Below are 19,894 nucleotides of genomic sequence, written 5' to 3'. Positions count from 1 at the left end.
TAAGTGCTAATGACTCCATTCCTTTTTGTGGTTGTAGGGGCTGTTGATTGGAGTATACTAAAACAAACCTGATCTCTCTAAGACATTCAGAAGCTAAGTTATAAGCCCACAAAGGTGTAACTGGACTACTTCTTTAAATTGACACCAGATCCGGTGACCTTTGGGACATGGATTGACCCCCTTAAGAAAGTGCTATCATCATGAAACGTTCAGATAACTTACAACTCAATAGATTCTACCTTCTTGTAACGTTTCAGCCTGATTGGACATTGTTTTCACACAAATGGACCCAGAATGATGTGAAATTGTGCTTCGTGCAACATAATTCTGGGTGCCATTTACAAACCATAAGTGCTAATAACTCCATTCCTTTTTGTGGTTGTAGGGGCTGTTGGTTGGAGTACATTAAAACAAACCTGATCTCTCTAGGACATTCAGAAGCCAAGTTATAAGCCCACAAATGTGTAACTGGACTACTTCTTTAAATTTACACCAGATCCGGTGACCTTTGGGACATGGTTTGACCCCCTTAGGAAAGTGCTATCATCATGAAACGTTCAGATCACTTACAACTCAATAGATTCTACCTTCCTGTAACATTTCAGCCTGATTGGACCTTGTTTTCACACAAATGAACCCAGAATTATGTGAAATTGTGCTTAGTGCAGCATAATTCTGGGTGCCCTTTACAAATCTTAAGGGCTTATAACTCCATTCCTTTTTGTGGTTGTAGGGGCTGTTGATTGGAGTACACTAAAACAAACCTGATCTCTCTAGGACAATCAGAAGCCAAGTTATAAGCCCACAAATGTGTAACAGGACTACTTCTTTAAATTGACACCAGATCCGGTGACCTTTGGGACATGGTTTGACCCCCTTAGGAAAGTGCTATCATCATGAAACGTTCAGATCACTTACAACTCAATAGATTCTACCTTCCTGTAACGTTTCAGCCTGATTGGACCTTGTTTTCACACAAATGGACCCAGAATGATGTGAAATTGTGCTTCGTGCAACATAATTCTGGGTGCCATTTACAAACCATAAGTGCTAATGACTCCATTCCTTTTTGTGGTTGTAGGGGCTGTTGATTGGAGTACACTAAAACAAACCTGATCTCTCTAGGACATTCAGAAGCCAAGTTATAAGCCCACAAATGTGTAACTGGACTACTTCTTTAAATTGACACCAGATCCGGTGACCTTTGGGACATGGTTTGACCCCCTTAGGAAAGTGCTATCATCATGAAACGTTCTGATCACTTACAACTCAATAGATTCTACCTTCCTGTAACATTTCACCCTGATTGGACCTTGTTTTCACACAAATGAACCCAGAATGATGTGAAATTGTGCTTAGTGCAGCATAATTCTGGGTGCCCTTTACAAACCTTAAGGGCTAATGACTCCATTCCTTTTTGTGGTTGTAGGGGCTGTTGATTGGAGTACACTAAAACAAACCTGATCTCTCTAGGACATTCAGAAGCCAAGTTTTAAGCCCGCAAATGTGTAACTGGACTACTTCTTTTAATTGACACCAGATCCGGTGACCTTTGGGACATGGTTTGACCCCCTTAGGAAAGTGCTATAATCATGAAACGTTCAGATCACTTACAACTCAATAGATTCTACCTTCCTGTAACATTTCAGCCTGATTGGACCTTGTTTTCACACAAATGAACCCAGAATGATGTGAAATTGTGCTTCATGCAACATAATTCTGGGTGCCATTTAAAAACCATAAGTGCTAATGACTCCATTCCTTTTTGGGTTGTAGGGGCTGTTGATTGGGGTTACTAAAACAAACCTGATCTCTCTAGGACATTCAGAAGCCAAGTTATAAGCCCACAAATGTGTAACTGGACTACTTCTTTAAATTGACACCAGATCCGGTGACCTTTGGGACATGGTTTGACCCCCTTAGGAAAGTGCTATCATCATGAAACGTTCAGATCACTTACAACTCAATAGATTCTACCTTCCTGTAACGTTTCAGCCTGATTGGACCTTGTTTTCACACAAATGGACCCAGAATGATGTGAAATTGTGCTTCGTGCAACATAATTCTGGGTGCCATTTACAAACCATAAGTGCTAATGACTCCATTCCTTTTTGTGGTTGTTGGGGCTGTTGATTGGAGTACACTAAAACAAACCTGATCTCTCTAGGACATTCAGAAGCCAAGTTATAAGCCCACAAATGTGTAACTGGACTACTTCTTTAAATTGACACCAGATCCGGTGACCTTTGGGACATGGTTTGACCCCCTTAGGAAAGTGCTATCATCATGAAACGTTCTGATCACTTACAACTCAATAGATTCTACCTTCCTGTAACATTTCACCCTGATTGGACCTTGTTTTCACACAAATGAACCCAGAATGATGTGAAATTGTGCTTAGTGCAGCATAATTCTGGGTGCCCTTTACAAACCTTAAGGGCTAATGACTCCATTCCTTTTTGTGGTTGTAGGGGCTGTTGATTGGAGTACACCAAAACAAACCTGATCTCTCTAGGACATTCAGAAGCCAAGTTTTAAGCCCGCAAATGTGTAACTGGACTACTTCTTTTAATTGACACCAGATCCGGTGACCTTTGGGACATGGTTTGACCCCCTTAGGAAAGTGCTATAATCATGAAACGTTCAGATCACTTACAACTCAATAGATTCTACCTTCCTGTAACATTTCAGCCTGATTGGACCTTGTTTTCACACAAATGAACCCAGAATGATGTGAAATTGTGCTTCATGCAACATAATTCTGGGTGCCATTTAAAAACCATAAGTGCTAATGACTCCATTCCTTTTTGGGTTGTAGGGGCTGTTGATTGGGGTTACTAAAACAAACCTGATCTCTCTAGGACATTCAGAAGCCAAGTTATAAGCCCACAAATGTGTAACTGGACTACTTCTTTAAATTGACACCAGATCCGTTGACCTTTGGGACATGGTTTGACCCCCTTAGGAAAGTGCTATCATCATGAAACGTTCGGATCACTTACAACTCAATAGATTCTACCTTCCTGTAACATTTCAGCCTGATTGGACCTTGTTTTCACACAAATGAACCGAGAATGATGTGAAATTGTGCTTCGTGCAACATAATTCTGGGTGCCATTTACAAACCATAAGTGCTAATGACCCCATTCCTATTTGAGTTTGTAGGGGCTGTTGATTGGAGTACACTAAAACAAACCTGATCTCTCTAGGACATTCAGAAGCCAAGTTATAAGCCCTCAAAGTTGTAAATGGACTACTTCTTTAAATTGACACCAGGCCCGGTGACCTTTGGGACATGGTTTGACCCCCTATAGGAATATGCGATTGTCATGAAACGTTCAGATCACTTACAACTCAATAGATTCTACCTTCCTGTAACGTTTCAGCCTGATTGGACCTTGTTTTCACACAAATGAACCCAGAATGATGTGAAACTGTGCTTCGTGCAACATAATTCTGGGTGCCATTTACAAACCATGAGTGCTAATGACTCCATTCCTTTTTGTGGTTGTAGGGGCTGTTGATTGGAGTACACTAAAACAAACCTAACCTCTCTAGGACATTCAGAAGCCAAGTTATAAGCCCACAAAGGTTTAACTGGACTACTTCTTTAAAGTGACACCAGGCCCGGTGACCTTTGGGACATTGTTTTACCCCCTATATGAATGTGGGATCATCTTGAAACGTTCAGATCACTTACAACTCAATAGATTCTACCTTCTTGTAACGTTTCAGCCTGCTTGGACCTTGTTTTCACACAAATGAACCCAGAATGATGTGAAATTGTGCTTCATGCAACATAATTCTGGGTGCCATTTACAAACCATAAGTGCTAATGACTCCATTCCTTTTTGTGGTTGTAGGGGCTGTTGGTTGGCGTACATTAAAACAAACCTGATCACTCTAGGACATTCAGAAGCCAAGTTATAAGCCCACAAATGTGTAACTGGACTACTTCTTTAAATTGACACAAGATCCGGTGACCTTTGGGACATGGTTTGACCCCCTTAGGAAAGTGCTATCATCATGAAACGTTCAGATCACTTACATCTCAATAGATTCTACCTTCCTGTAACGTTTCAGCCTGATTGGACCTTGTTTTCACACAAATGAACCCAGAATGATGTGAAATTGTGCTTTGTGCAACATAATTCTGGGTGCCATTTACAAACCATAAGTGCTAATGACTCCATTCCTTTTTGTGGTTGTAGGGCTGTTGATTGGTGAACACTAAGACAAACCTAACCTCTCTAGGACATTCAGAAGCCAAGTTATAAGCCCACAAAGGTGTAACTGCACTGCTTCTTTAAAGTGACACCAGGCCCGGTGACCGTTGGGACATGGTTTGACCCCCTTAGGAAAGTGCTATCATCATGAAACGTTCAGATCACTTACAACTCAATAGATTCTACCTTCCTGTAACATTTCAGCCTGATTGGACCTTGTTTTCACACAAATGAACCCAGAATGATGTGAAATTGTGCTTCGTGCAACATAATTCTGGGTGCCATTTAAAAACCATAAGTGCTAATGACTCCATTCCTTTTTGGGTTGTAGGGGCTGTTGATTGGGGTTTACTAAAACAAACCTGATCTCTCTAGGACATTCAGAAGCCAAGTTATAAGCCCACAAATGTGTAACTGGACTACTTCTTTAAATTGACACCAGATCCGGTGACCTTTGGGACATGGTTTGACCCCCTTAGGAAAGTGCTATCATCATGAAACGTTCAGATCACTTACAACTCAATAGATTCTACCTTCCTGTAACGTTTCAGCCTGATTGGACCTTGTTTTCACACAAATGAACCCAGAATGATGTGAAATTGTGCTTAGAGCAGCATAATTCTGGGTGCCCTTTACAAACCTTAAGGGCTAATGACTCCATTCCTTTTTGTGGTTTTAGGGGCTGTTGATTGGAGTACACTAAAACAAACCTGATCTCTCTAGGACATTCAGAAGCCAAGTTTTAAGCCCGCAAATGTGTAACTGGACTACTTCTTTTAATTGACACCAGATCCGGTGACCTTTGTGACATGGTTTGACCCCCTTAGGAAAGTGCTATAATCATGAAACGTTCAGATCACTTACAACTCAATAGATTCTACCTTCCTGTAACATTTCAGCCTGATTGGACCTTGTTTTCACACAAATGAACCCAGAATGATGTGAAATTGTGCTTCATGCAACATAATTCTGGGTGCCATTTAAAAACCATAAGTGCTAATGACTCCATTCCTTTTTGTGGTTGCAGGGGCTGTTGATTGGAGTACACTAAAACAAACCTGATCTCTCTAGGACATTCAGAAGCCAAGTTATAAGCCCACAAATGTGTAACTGGACTACTTCTTTAAATTGACACCAGATCCGGTGACCTTTGGGACATGGTTTGACCCCCTTAGGAAAGTGCTATCATCATGAAACGTTCAGATCACTTACAACTCAATAGATTCTACCTTCCTGTAACGTTTCAGCCTGATTGGACCTTGTTTTCACACAAATGGACCCAGAATGATGTGAAATTGTGCTTCGTGCAACATAATTCTGGGTGCCATTTACAAACCATAAGTGCTAATGACTCCATTCCTTTTTGTGGTTGTAGGGGCTGTTGATTGGAGTACACTAAAACAAACCTGATCTCTCTAGGACATTCAGAAGCCAAGTTATAAGCCCACAAATGTGTAACTGGACTACTTCTTTAAATTGACACCAGATCCGGTGACCTTTGGGACATGGTTTGACCCCCTTAGGAAAGTGCTGTCATCATGAAACGTTCTGATCACTTACAACTCAATAGATTCTACCTTCCTGTAACATTTCACCCTGATTGGACCTTGTTTTCACACAAATGAACCCAGAATGATGTGAAATTGTGCTTAGTGCAGCATAATTCTGGGTGCCCTTTACAAACCTTAAGGGCTAATGACTCCATTCCTTTTTGTGGTTGTAGGGGCTGTTGATTGGAGTACACCAAAACAAACCTGATCTCTCTAGGACATTCAGAAGCCAAGTTTTAAGCCCGCAAATGTGTAACTGGACTACTTCTTTTAATTGACACCAGATCCGGTGACCTTTGGGACATGGTTTGACCCCCTTAGGAAAGTGCTATAATCATGAAACGTTCAGATCACTTACAACTCAATAGATTCTACCTTCCTGTAACATTTCAGCCTGATTGGACCTTGTTTTCACACAAATGAACCCAGAATGATGTGAAATTGTGCTTCATGCAACATAATTCTGGGTGCCATTTAAAAACCATAAGTGCTAATGACTCCATTCCTTTTTGGGTTGTAGGGGCTGTTGATTGGGGTTACTAAAACAAACCTGATCTCTCTAGGACATTCAGAAGCCAAGTTATAAGCCCACAAATGTGTAACTGGACTACTTCTTTAAATTGACAAAAGATCCGTTGACCTTTGGGACATGGTTTGACCCCCTTAGGAAAGTGCTATCATCATGAAACGTTCGGATCACTTACAACTCAATAGATTCTACCTTCCTGTAACATTTCAGCCTGATTGGACCTTGTTTTCACACAAATGAACCCAGAATGATGTGAAATTGTGCTTCGTGCAACATAATTCTGGGTGCCATTTACAAACCATAAGTGCTAATGACTCCATTCCTTTTTGAGTTTGTAGGGGCTGTTGATTGGAGTACACTAAAACAAACCTGATCTCTCTAGGACATTCAGAAGCCAAGTTATAAGCCCTCAAAGTTGTAAATGGACTACTTCTTTAAATTGACACCAGGCCCGGTGACCTTTGGGACATGGTTTGACCCCCTATAGGAATGTGCGATTGTCATGAAACGTTCAGATCACTTACAACTCAATAGATTCTACCTTCCTGTAACGTTTCAGCCTGATTGGACCTTGTTTTCACACAAATGAACCCAGAATGATGTGAAACTGTGCTTCGTGCAACATAATTCTGGGTGCCATTTACAAACCATGAGTGCTAATGACTCCATTCCTTTTTGTGGTTGTAGGGGCTGTTGATTGGAGTACACTAAAACAAACCTAACCTCTCTAGGACATTCAGAAGCCAAGTTATAAGCCCACAAAGGTTTAACTGGACTACTTCTTTAAAGTGACACCAGGCCCGGTGACCTTTGGGACATTGTTTTACCCCCTATAGGAATGTGGGATCATCTTGAAACGTTCAGATCACTTACAACTCAATAGATTCTACCTTCTTGTAACGTTTCAGCCTGCTTGGACCTTGTTTTCACACAAATGAACCCAGAATGATGTGAAATTGTGCTTCGTGCAACATAATTCTGGGTGCCATTTACAAACCATAAGTGCTAATGACTCCATTCCTTTTTGTGGATGTAGGGGCTGTTGGTTGGAGTACATTAAAACAAACCTGATCAATCTAGGACATTCAGAAGCCAAGTTATAAGCCCACAAATGTGTAACTGGACTACTTCTTTAAATTGACACAAGATCCGGTGACCTTTGGGACATGGTTTGACCCCCTTAGGAAAGTGCTATCATCATGAAACGTTCAGATCACTTACATCTCAATAGATTCTACCTTCCTGTAACGTTTCAGCCTGATTGGACCTTGTTTTCACACAAATGAACCCAGAATGATGTGAAATTGTGCTTTGTGCAACATAATTCTGGGTGCCATTTACAAACCATAAGTGCTAATGACTCCATTCCTTTTTGTGGTTGTAGGGCTGTTGATTGGTGAACACTAAGACAAACCTAACCTCTCTAGGACATTCAGAAGCCAAGTTATAAGCCCACAAAGGTGTAACTGCACTGCTTCTTTAAAGTGACACCAGGCCCGGTGACCGTTGGGACATGGTTTGACCCCCTTAGGAAAGTGCTATCATCATGAAACGTTCAGATCACTTACAACTCAATAGATTCTACCTTCCTGTAACATTTCAGCCTTATTGGACCTTATTTTCACACAAATGAACCCAGAATGATGTGAAATTGTGCTTCGTGCAACATAATTCTGGGTGCCATTTAAAAACCATAAGTGCTAATGACTCCATTCCTTTTTGGGTTGTAGGGGCTGTTGATTGGGGTTTACTAAAACAAACCTGATCTCTCTAGGACATTCAGAAGCCAAGTTATAAGCCCACAAAGGTGTAACTGGACTACTTCTTTAAATTGACACCAGATCCGGTGACCTTTGGGACATGGTTTGACCCCCTTAGGAATGTGCTATCATCATGAAACGTTCGGATCACTTACAACTCAATAGATTCTACCTTCCTGTAACATTTCAGCCTGATTGGACCTTGTTTTCACACAAATGAACCCAGAATGATGTGAAATTGTGCTTCGTGCAACATAATTCTGGGTGCCATTTACAAACCATAAGTGCTAATGACTCCATTCCTTTTTGAGGTTGTAGGGGCTGTTGATTGGAGTACACTAAAACAAACCTGATCTCTCTAGGACATTCAGAAGCCAAGTTATAAGCCCTCAAAGGTGTAAATGGACTACTTCTTTAAATTGACACCAGGCCCGGTGACCTTTGGGACATGGTTTGACCCCCTATAGGAATGTGCGATCATCATGAAATTTTCAGATCACTTACAACTCAATAGATTCTACCTTCCTGTTACGTTTCAGCCTGATTGGACCTTGTTTTCACACAAATGAACCCAGAATGATGTGAAATTGTGCTTGGTGCAACATAATTCTGGGTGCCATTTACAAACCATAAGTGCTAATGACTCCATTCCTTTTTGTGGTTGTAGGGGCTGTTGGTTGGAGTACATTAAAACAAACCTGATCACTCTAGGACATTCAGAAGCCAAGTTATAAGCCCACAAATGTGTAACTGGACTACTTCTTTAAATTGACACAAGATCCGGTGACATTTGGGACATGGTTTGACCCCCTTAGGAAAGTGCTATCATCATGAAACGTTCAGATCACTTACAACTCAATAGATTCTACCTTCCTGTAACGTTTCAGCCTGATTGGACCTTGTTTTCACACAAATGAACCCAGAATGATGTGAAATTGTGCTTCGTGCAACATAATTCTGGGTGCCATTTACAAACCATAAGTGCTAATGACTCCATTCCTTTTTGTGGTTGTAGGGGCTGTTGAATGGAGAACACTAAGAAAAACCTAACCTCTCTAGGACATTCAGAAGCCAAGTTATAAGCCCACAAAGGTGTAACTGCACTGCTTCTTTAAAGTGACACCAGGCCCGGTGACCGTTGGGACATAGTTTGACCCCCTTAGGAAAGTGCTATCATCATGAAACGTTCAGATCACTTACAACTCAATAGATTCTACCTTCCTGTAACATTTCAGCTTGATTGGACCTTGTTTTCACACAAATGAACCCAGAATGATGTGAAATTGTGCTTCGTGCAACATAATTCTGGGTGCCATTTACAAACCATAAGTGCTAATGACTCCATTCCTTTTTGTGGTTGTAGGGGCTGTTGATTGGAGTATACTAAAACAAACATGATCTCTCTAGGACATTCAGAAGCCAAGTTATAAGTCCACAAAGGTGTAACTGGACTACTTCTTTAAATTGACACCAGATCCGGTGACCTTTGGGACATGGTTTGACCCCCTAAGGAAAGTGCGATCATCTTGAAACGTTCAGATCACTTACAACTCAATAGATTCTACCTTCCTGTAACATTTCAGCCTGATTGGACCTTGTTTTCACACAAATGAACCCAGAATGATGTGAAATTGTGCTTAGTGCAGCATAATTCTGGGTGCCCTTTTCAAACCTTAAGTGCTAATGACTCCATTCCTTTTTGTGGTTGTAGGGGCTGTTGATTGGAGTACACTAAAACAAACCTGATCTCTCTAGGACATTCAGAAGCCAAGTTATAAGCCCACAAATGTGTAACTGGACTACTTCTTTAAATTGACACCAGATCCGGTGACCTTTGGGACATGGTTTCACCCCCTATAGGATTATGCGATCATCTTGAAACGTTAAGATCACTTACAACTCAATAGATTCTACCTTCCTGTAACGTTTCAGCCTGATTGGACCTTGTTTTCACACAAATGAACCCAGAATGATGTGAAATTGTGCTTGGTGCAACATAATTCTGGGTGCCATTTACAAACCATAAGTGCTAATGACTCCATTCCTTTTTGTGGTTGTAGGGGCTTTTGACTGGAGAACACGAAAACAAACCTAACCTCTCTAGGACATTCAGAAGCCAAGTTATAAGCCCACAAAGGTGTAACTGGACTACTTCTTTAAAGTGACACCAGGCCCGGTGACCTTTGGGACATGGTTTTACCCCCTATAGGAATGTGCGATCATCTTGAAATGTTCAGATCACTTTCAACTCAATAGATTCTACCTTCTTGTAGCGTTTCAGCCTGATTGGACCTTGTTTTCACACAAATGGACCCAGAATGATGTGAAATTGTGCTTCGTGCAACATAATTCTGGGTGCCATTTACAAACCATAAGTGCTAATGACTCCATTCCTTTTTGTGGTTGTAGGGGCTGTTGATTGGAGTACATTAAAACCAACCTGATCACTCTAGGACATTCAGAAGCCAAGTTATAAGCCCACAAATGTGTAACTGGACTACTTCTTTAAATTGACACCAGATCCGGTGACCTTTGGGACATGGTTTTAACCCCTTAGGAAAGTGCTATCATCATGAAACGTTCAGATCACTTACAACTCAATAGATTCTACCTTCCTGTAACGTTTCAGGCTGATTGGACCTTGTTTTCACACAAATGAACCCAGAATGATGTGAAATTGTGCTTCGTGCAACATAATTCAGGGTGCCATTTACAAACCATAAGTGCTAATGACTCCATTCCTTTTTGTGGTTGTAGGGGCTGTTGATTGGAGAACACTTAAACCAACCTAACCTCTCTAGGACATTCAGAAGCCAAGTTATAAGCCCACAAAGGTGTAACTGGACTGCTTCTTTAAAGTGACACCAGGCCCGGTGACCTTTGGGACATGGTTTGACCCCCTATAGGAATGTGCGATCATCTTGAAACGTTCAGATCACTTACAACTCAATAGATTCTACCTTCCTGTAAAGTTTCAGCCTGATTGGACCTTGTTTTCACACAAATGAACCCAGAATGATGTGAAATTGTCCTTCGTGCAACATAATTCTGGGTGCCATTTACAAACCATAAGCGCAAATGACTCCATTCCTTTTTGTGGTTGTAGGGGCTGTTGATTGGAGTATACTAAAACAAACCTGATCTCTCTAGGACATTCAGAAGCCAAGTTATAAGCCCACAAAGGTGTAACGTGACTACTTCTTTAAATTGACACCAGATCCGGTGACCTTTGGGACATGGTTTGACCCCCTTAGGAAAGTGCTATCATCATGAAACGTTCAGATCACTTACAACTCAATAGATTTTACCTTCCTGTAAAGTTTCAGCCTGATTGGACCTTGTTTTCACACAAATGAACCCAGAATGATGTGAAATTGTGCTTCATGCAACATATTTCTGGGTGCCATTTACAAACCATAAGTGCTAATGACTCCATTCCTTTTAGTGGTTGTAGGGGCTGTTGACTGGAGAACACTAAAACAAACCTAACCTCTCTAGTACATTCAGAAGCCAAGTTATAAGCCCACAAAGGTGTAACTGGACTACTTCTTTAAAGTGACACCAGGCCCGGTGACCTTTGGGACATGGTTTGACCCCCTATAGGAATGTGCGATCATCTTCAAACGTTCAGATCACTTACAACTCAATAGATTCTACCTTCTTGTAGCGTTTCAGCCTGATTGGACCTTGTTTTCACACAAATGAACCCAGAATGATGTGAAATTGTGCTTCGTGCAACATAATTCTGGGTGCCATTTACAAACCATAAGTGCTAATGACTCCATTCCTTTTTGTGGTTGTAGGGGCTGTTGATTGGAGTACACTAAAACAAACCTGATCTCTCTAGGACATTCAGAAGCAAAGTTATAAGCCCACACATGTGTAACTGAACTACTTCTTTAAAGTGACACCAGGTCCGGTGACCTTTGGGACATGGTTTGACCCCCTTAGGAAAGTGCTATCATCATGAAACGTTCAGATCACTTACAACTCAATAGATTCTACCTTCTTGTAGCGTTTCAGCCTGATTGGACCTTGTTTTCACACAAATGAACCCAGAATGATGTGAAATTGTGCTTCGTGCAACATAATTCTGGGTGCCATTTACAAACCATAAGTGCTAATGACTCCATTCCTTTCTGAGGTTGTAGGGGCTGTTGATTGTAGTACACTAAAACAAACCTGATCTCTCTAGGACATTCAGAAGCCAAGTTATAAGCCCTCAAAGGTGTAACTGGACTACTTCTTTAAAGTGACACCAGGCCCGGTGACCTTTGGGACATGGTTTTACCCCCTATAGGAATGTGCGATCATCTTGAAACGTTCAGATCACTTACAACTCAATAGATTCTACCTTCCTGTAACATTTCAGCCTGATTGGACCTTGTTTTCACACAAATGGACCCAGAATGATGTGAAATTGTGCTTAGTGCAGCATAATTCTGGGTGCCCTTTACAAACCTTAAGTGCTAATGACTCCATTCCTTTTTGTGGTTGTAGGGGCTGTTGATTGGAGTACACTAAAACAAACCTGATCTCTCTAGGACATTCAGAAGCCAAGTTATAAGCCCACAAATGTGTAACTGGACTACTTCTTTAAATTGACACCGGATCCGGTGACCTTTGGGACATGGTTTGACCCCCTATAGGAATATGCGATCATCTTGAAACGTTAAGATCACTTACAACTCAATAGATTCTACCTTCCTGTAACGTTTCAGCCTGATTGGACTTTGTTTTCACACAAATGAACCCAGAATGATGTGAAATTGTGCTTGGTGCAACATAATTCTGGGTGCCATTTACAAACCATAAGTGCTAATGACTCCATTCCTTTTTGTGGTTGTAGGGGCTTTTGATTGGAGAACACTAAAACAAACCTAACCTCTCTAGGACATTCAGAAGCCAAGTTATAAGCCCACAAATGTGTAACTGGACTACTTCTTTAAAGTGACACCAGGCCCGGTGACCTTTGGGACATGATTTTACCCCCTATAGGAATGTGCGATCATCTTGAAATGTTCAGATCACTTACAACTCAATAGATTCTACCTTCTTGTAGCGTTTCAGCCTGATTGGACCTTGTTTTCACACAAATGGACCCAGAATGATGTGAAATTGTGCTTCGTGCAACATAATTCTGGGTGCCATTTACAAACCATAAGTGCTAATGACTCCATTCCTTTTTGTGGTTGTAGGGGCTGTTGATTGGAGTACATTAAAACAAACCTGATCACTCTAGGACATTCAGAAGCCAAGTTATAAGCCCACAAATGTGTAACTGGACTACTTCTTTAAATTGACACCAGATCCGGTGACCTTTGGGACATGGTTTTAACCCCTTAGGAAAGTGCTATCATCATGAAACGTTCAGATCACTTACAACTCAATAGATTCTACCTTCCTGTAACGTTTCAGGCTGATTGGACCTTGTTTTCACACAAATGAACCCAGAATGATGTGAAATTGTGCTTCGTGCAACATAATTCTGGGTGCCATTTACAAACCATAAGTGCTAATGACTCCATTCCTTTTTGTGGTTGTAGGGGCTGTTGATTGGAGAACACTAAAACCAACCTAACCTCTCTAGGACATTCAGAAGCCAAGTTATAAGCCCACAAAGGTGTAACTGGACTGCTTCTTTAAAGTGACACCAGGCCCGGTGACCTTTGGGACATGGTTTGACCCCCTATAGGAATGTGCGATCATCTTGAAACGTTCAGATCACTTACAACTCATTAGATTCTACCTTCCTGTAACGTTTCAGCCTGATTGGACCTTGTTTTCACACAAATGAACCCAGAATGATGTGAAATTGTGCTTCGTGCAACATAATTCTGGGTGCCATTTACAAACCATAAGCGCAAATGACTCCATTCCTTTTTGTGGTTGTAGGGGCTGTTGATTGGAGTATACTAAAACAAACCTGATCTCTCTAGGACATTCAGAAGCCAAGTTATAAGCCCACAAAGGTGTAACGTGACTACTTCTTTAAATTGACACCAGATCCGGTGACCTTTGGGACATGGTTTGACCCCCTTAGGAAAGTGCTATCATCATGAAACGTTCAGATCACTTACAACTCAATAGATTTTACCTTCCTGTAAAGTTTCAGCCTGATTGGACCTTGTTTTCACACAAATGAACCCAGAATGATGTGAAATTGTGCTTCGTGCAACATATTTCTGGGTGCCATTTACAAACCATAAGTGCTAATGACTCCATTCCTTTTTGTGGTTGTAGGGGCTGTTGACTGGAGAACACTAAAACAAACCTAACCTCTCTAGGACATTCAGAAGCCAAGTTATAAGCCCACAAAGGTGTAACTGGACTACTTCTTTAAAGTGACACCAGGCCCGGTGACCTTTGGGACATGGTTTGACCCCCTATAGGAATGTGCGATCATCTTGAAACGTTAAGATCACTTACAACTCAATAGATTCTACCTTCTTGTAGCATTTCAGCCTGATTGGACCTTGTTTTCACACAAATGAACCCAGAATGATGTGAAATTGTGCTTCGTGCAACATAATTCTGGGTGCCATTTACAAACCATAAGTGCTAATGACTCCATTCCTTTTTGTGGTTGTAGGGGCTGTTGATTGGAGTACACTAAAACAAACCTGATCTCTCTAGGACATTCAGAAGCCAAGTTATAAGCCCACACATGAGTAACTGAACTACTTCTTTAAATTGACACCAGATCCGGTGACCTTTGGGACATGGTTTGGCCCCCTTAGGAAAGTGCTATCATCATGAAACGTTCAGATCACTTACAACTCAATAGATTCTACCTTCCTGTAACGTTTCAGCCTGATTGGACCTTGTTTTCACACAAATGGACCCAGAATGATGTGAAATTGTGCTTCGTGCAACATAATTCTGGGTGCCAATTACAAACCATAAGTGCTAATGACTCCATTCCTTTTTGTGGTTGTAGGGGCTGTTGATTGGAGTACACTAAAACAAACCTGATCTCTCTAGGACATTCAGAAGCCAAGTTATAAGCCCACAAATGTGTAACTGGACTACTTCTTTAAAGTGACACCAGGCCCGGTGACCTTTGGGACATGGTTTTACCCCCTATAGGAATGTGCGATCATCTTGAAACGTTCAGATCACTTACAACTCAATAGATTCTACCTTCTTGTAGCGTTTCAGCCTGATTGGACCTTGTTTTCACACAAATGGACCCAGAATGATGTGAAATTGTGCTTCGTGCAACATATTTCTGGGTGCCATTTACAAACCATAAATGCTAATGACTCCATTCCTTTTTGTGGTTGTAGGGGCTGTTGATTGGAGTACATTAAAACAAACCTGATCTCTCTAGGACATTCAGAAGCCAAGTTATAAGCCCACAAATGTGTAACTGGACTACTTCTTTAAAGTGACACCAGGTCCGGTGACCTTTGGGACATGGTTTGACCCCCTTAGGAAAGGGCTATCATCATGAAACGTTCAGATCACTTACAACTCAATAGATTCTACCTTCTTGTAGCGTTTCAGCCTGATTGGACCTTGTTTTCACACAAATGAACCCAGAATGATGTGAAATTGTGCTTCGTGCAACATAATTCTGGGTGCCATTTACAAACCATAAGTGCTAATGACTCCATTCCTTTCTGAGGTTGTAGGGGCTGTTGATTGTAGTACACTAAAACAAACCTGATCTCTCTAGGACATTCAGAAGCCAAGTTATAAGCCCTCAAAGGTGTAACTGGACTACTTCTTTAAAGTGACACCAGGCCCGGTGACCTTTGGGACATGGTTTTACCCCCTATAGGAATGTGCGATCATCTTGAAACGTTCAGATCACTTACAACTCAATAGATTCTACCTTCTCGTAGCGTTTCAGCCTGATTGGACCTTGTTTTCACACAAATGGACCCAGAATGATGTGAAATTGTGCTTCGTGCAACATAATTCTGGGTGCCATTTACAAACCTTAAGTGCTAATGACTCCATTCCTTTTTGTGGTTGTAGGGGCTGTTGATTGGAGTACACTAAAACAAACCTGATCTCTCTAGGACATTCAGAAGCCAAGTTATAAGCCCACAAATGTGTAACTGGACTACTTCTTTAAATTGACACCAGATCCGGTGACCTTTGGGACATGGTTTGGCCCCCTTAGGAAAGTGCTATCATCAAGAAACGTTCAGATCACTTACAACTCAATAGATTCTACCTTCCTGTAACGTTTCAGCCTGATTGGACCTTGTTTTCACACAAATGGACCCAGAATGATGTGAAATTGTGATTCGTGCAACATAATTCTGGGTGCCAATTACAAACCATAAATGCTAATGACTCCATTCCTTTTTGTGGTTGTAGGGGCTGTTGATTGGAGTACACTAAAACAAACCTGATCTCTCTAGGACATTCAGAAGCCAAGTTATAAGCCCACAAATGTGTAACTGGACTACTTCTTTAAAGTGACACCAGGCCCGGTGACCTTTGGGACATGGTTTTACCCCCTATAGGAATGTGCGATCATCTTGAAACGTTCAGATCACTTACAACTCAATAGATTCTACCTTCTTGTAGCGTTTCAGCCTGATTGGACCTTGTTTTCACACAAATGAACCCAGAATGATGTGAAATTGTGCTTCGTGCAACATAATTCTGGGTGCCATTTGCAAACCATAAATGCTAATGACTCCATTCCTTTTTGTGGTTGTAGGGGCTGTTGATTGGAGTACATTAAAACAAACCTGATCTCTCTAGGACATTCAGAAGCCAAGTTATAAGCCCACAAATGTGTAACTGGACTACTTCTTTAAAGTGACACAAGGTCCGGTGACCTTTGGGACATGGTTTGACCCCCTTAGGAAAGTGCTATCATCATGAAACGTTCAGATCACTTACAACTCAATAGATTCTACCTTCTTGTAGCGTTTCAGCCTGATTGGACCTTGCTTTCACACAAATGAACCCAGAATGATGTGAAATTGTGCTTCGTGCAACATAATTCTGGGTGCCATTTACAAACCATAAGTGCTAATGACTCCATTCCTTTTTGAGGTTGTAGGGGCTGTTGATTGTAGTACACTAAAACAAACCTGATCTCTCTAGGACATTCACAAGCCAAGTTATAAGCCCTCAAAGGTGTAACTGGACTACTTCTTTAAAGTGACACCAGGCCCGGTGACCTTTGGGACATGGTTTTACCCCCTATAGGAATGTGCGATCATCATGAAACGTTCAGATCACTTACAACTCAATATATTCTACCTTCTTGTAGTGTTTCAGCCTGATTGGACCTTGTTTTCACACAAATGGACCCAGAATGATGTGAAATTGTGCTTCGTGCAACATAATTCTGGGTGCCATTTACAAACCATAAGTGCTAATGACTCCATTCCTTTTTGTGGTTGTAGGGGCTGTTGATTAGAGTATACTAAAACAAACCTGATCTCTCTAGGACATTCAGAAGCCAAGTTATAAGCCCACAAAGGTGTAACTGGACTACTTCTTTAAATTGACACCAGATCCGGTGACCTTTGGGACATGGTTTGACCCCCTTAGGAAAGTGCTATCATCATGAAACGTTCAGATCACTTACAACTCAATAGAATCTACCTTCCTGTAACGTTTCAGCCTGATTGGACCTTGTTTTCACACAAATGAACCCAGAATGATGTGAAATTGTGCTTCGTGCAACATAATTCTGGGTGCCATTTAAAAACCATAAGTGCTAATGACTCCATTCCTTTTTGTGGTTGTAGGGGCTGTTGATTAGAGTATACTAAAACAAACCTGATCTCTCTAGGACATTCAGAAGCCAAGTTATAAGCCCACAAAGGTGTAACTGGACTACTTCTTTAAATTGACACCAGATCCTGTGACCTTTGGGACATGGTTTGACCCCCTTAGGAAAGTGCTATCATCATGAAACGTTCAGATCACTTACAACTCAATAGATTCTACCGTCCTGTAACATTTCAGCCTGATTGGACCTTGTTTTCACACAAATGAACCCAGAATGATGTGAAATTGTGCTTCGTGCAACATAATTCTGGGTGCCATTTAAAAACCATAAGTGCTAATGACTCCATTCCTTTTTGAGGTTGTAGGGGCTGTTGATTGGAGTACACTAAAACAAACCTGATCACTCTAGGACATTCAGAAGCCAAGTTATAAGACCTCAAAGGTGTAACTTGACTACTTCTTTAAAGTGACACCAGGCCCGGTGACCTTTGGGACATGGTTTGACCCCCTATAGGAATGTGCGATCATCATGAAACGTTCAGATCACTTACAACTCAATAGATTCTACCTTCTTGTAGCGTTTCAGCCTGATTGGACCTTGATTTCACACAAATGGACCCAGAATGATGTGAAATTGTGCTTCGTGCAACATAATTCTGGGTGCCATTTACAAACCATAAGTGCTAATGACTCCATTCTTTTTTGTGGTTGTAGGGGCTGTTTATTGGAGTACATTAAAACAAACCTGGTCTCTCTAGGACATTCAGAAGCCAGGTTATAAGCCCACAAATGTGTAACTGGACTACTTCTTTAAATTGACACCAGATCCGGTGACCTTTGGGACATGGTTTGACCCCCTTAGGAAAGTGCTATTATCATGAAACGTTCAGATCACTTACAACTCAATAGATTCTACCTTCCTGTAACGTTTCAGCCTGATTGGACCTTGTTTTCACACAAATGAACCCAGAATGATGTGAAATTGTGCTTCGTGCAACATAATTCTGGGTGCCATTTACAAACCATAAGTGCTAATGACTCCATTCCTTTTTGTGGTTGTAGGGGCTGTTGATTGGAGAACACTAAAACAAACCTAACCTCTCTAGGACATTCAGAAGCCAAGTTATAAGCCCACAAAGGTGTAACTGGACTACTTCTTTAAAGTGACACCAGGCCCGGTGACCTTTGGGACATGGTTTTACCCCCTATAGGAATGAGCGATCATCTTGAAACGTTCAGATTACTTACAACTCAATAGATTCTACCTTCTTGTAGCGTTTCAGCCTGATTGGACCTTGTTTTCACACAAATGGACCCAGAATGATGTGAAATTGTGCTTCGTGCAACATAATTCTGGGTGCCATTTACAAACCTTAAGTGCTAATGACTCCATTCCTTTTTGTGGTTGTAGGGGCTGTTGATTGGAGTACACTAAAACAAACCTGATCTCTCTAGGACATTCAGAAGCCAAGTTATAAGCCCACAAATGTGTAACTGGACTACTTCTTTAAATTGACACCAGATCCGGTGACCTTTGGGACATGGTTTGACCCCCTTAGGAATGTGCGATCATCATGAAACGTTCAGATCACTTACAACTCAATAGATTCTACCTTCCTCTACCTTCCTGTAACGTTTCAGCCTGATTGGACCTTGTTTTCACACAAATGAACCAGGAATGATGTGAAATTGTGCTTCGTGCAACATAATTCTGGGTGACCTTTAAAAACCATAAGTGCTAATGACTCCATTCCTTTTAGTGGTAATGGGGGCTGCTAATTGGAGTACTCTAAAACAAACCTGACCTCTCTAGGATATTCAGAAGCCAAGTTATAAGCCCACAAAGGTGTAACTGGACTACTTCTTTAAATTGACACCAGATCCGGTGACCTTTGGGACATGGATTGATCCCCTTAGGAAAGTACTATCATCATGAAACGTTCAGATCACTTACAACTCAATAGATTCTACCTTCCTATAACTTTTCAGCCTGATTGGACCTTGTTTCCACACAAATGAACCCAGAATGATGTGAAATAGTGCTTCGTGCAACATAATTCTGGGTGCCATTTAAAAACCATAAGTGCTAATGACTCCATTCCTTTTTGTGGTTGTAGG

This window comes from Nothobranchius furzeri, chromosome 4, assembly GCF_043380555.1.
Source record: "Nothobranchius furzeri strain GRZ-AD chromosome 4, NfurGRZ-RIMD1, whole genome shotgun sequence".
NCBI classification, from domain to species: domain Eukaryota; kingdom Metazoa; phylum Chordata; class Actinopteri; order Cyprinodontiformes; family Nothobranchiidae; genus Nothobranchius; species Nothobranchius furzeri.
The sequence above is the reverse complement of the archived record's forward strand: the minus strand, read 5'-3'. Positions refer to the sequence as shown.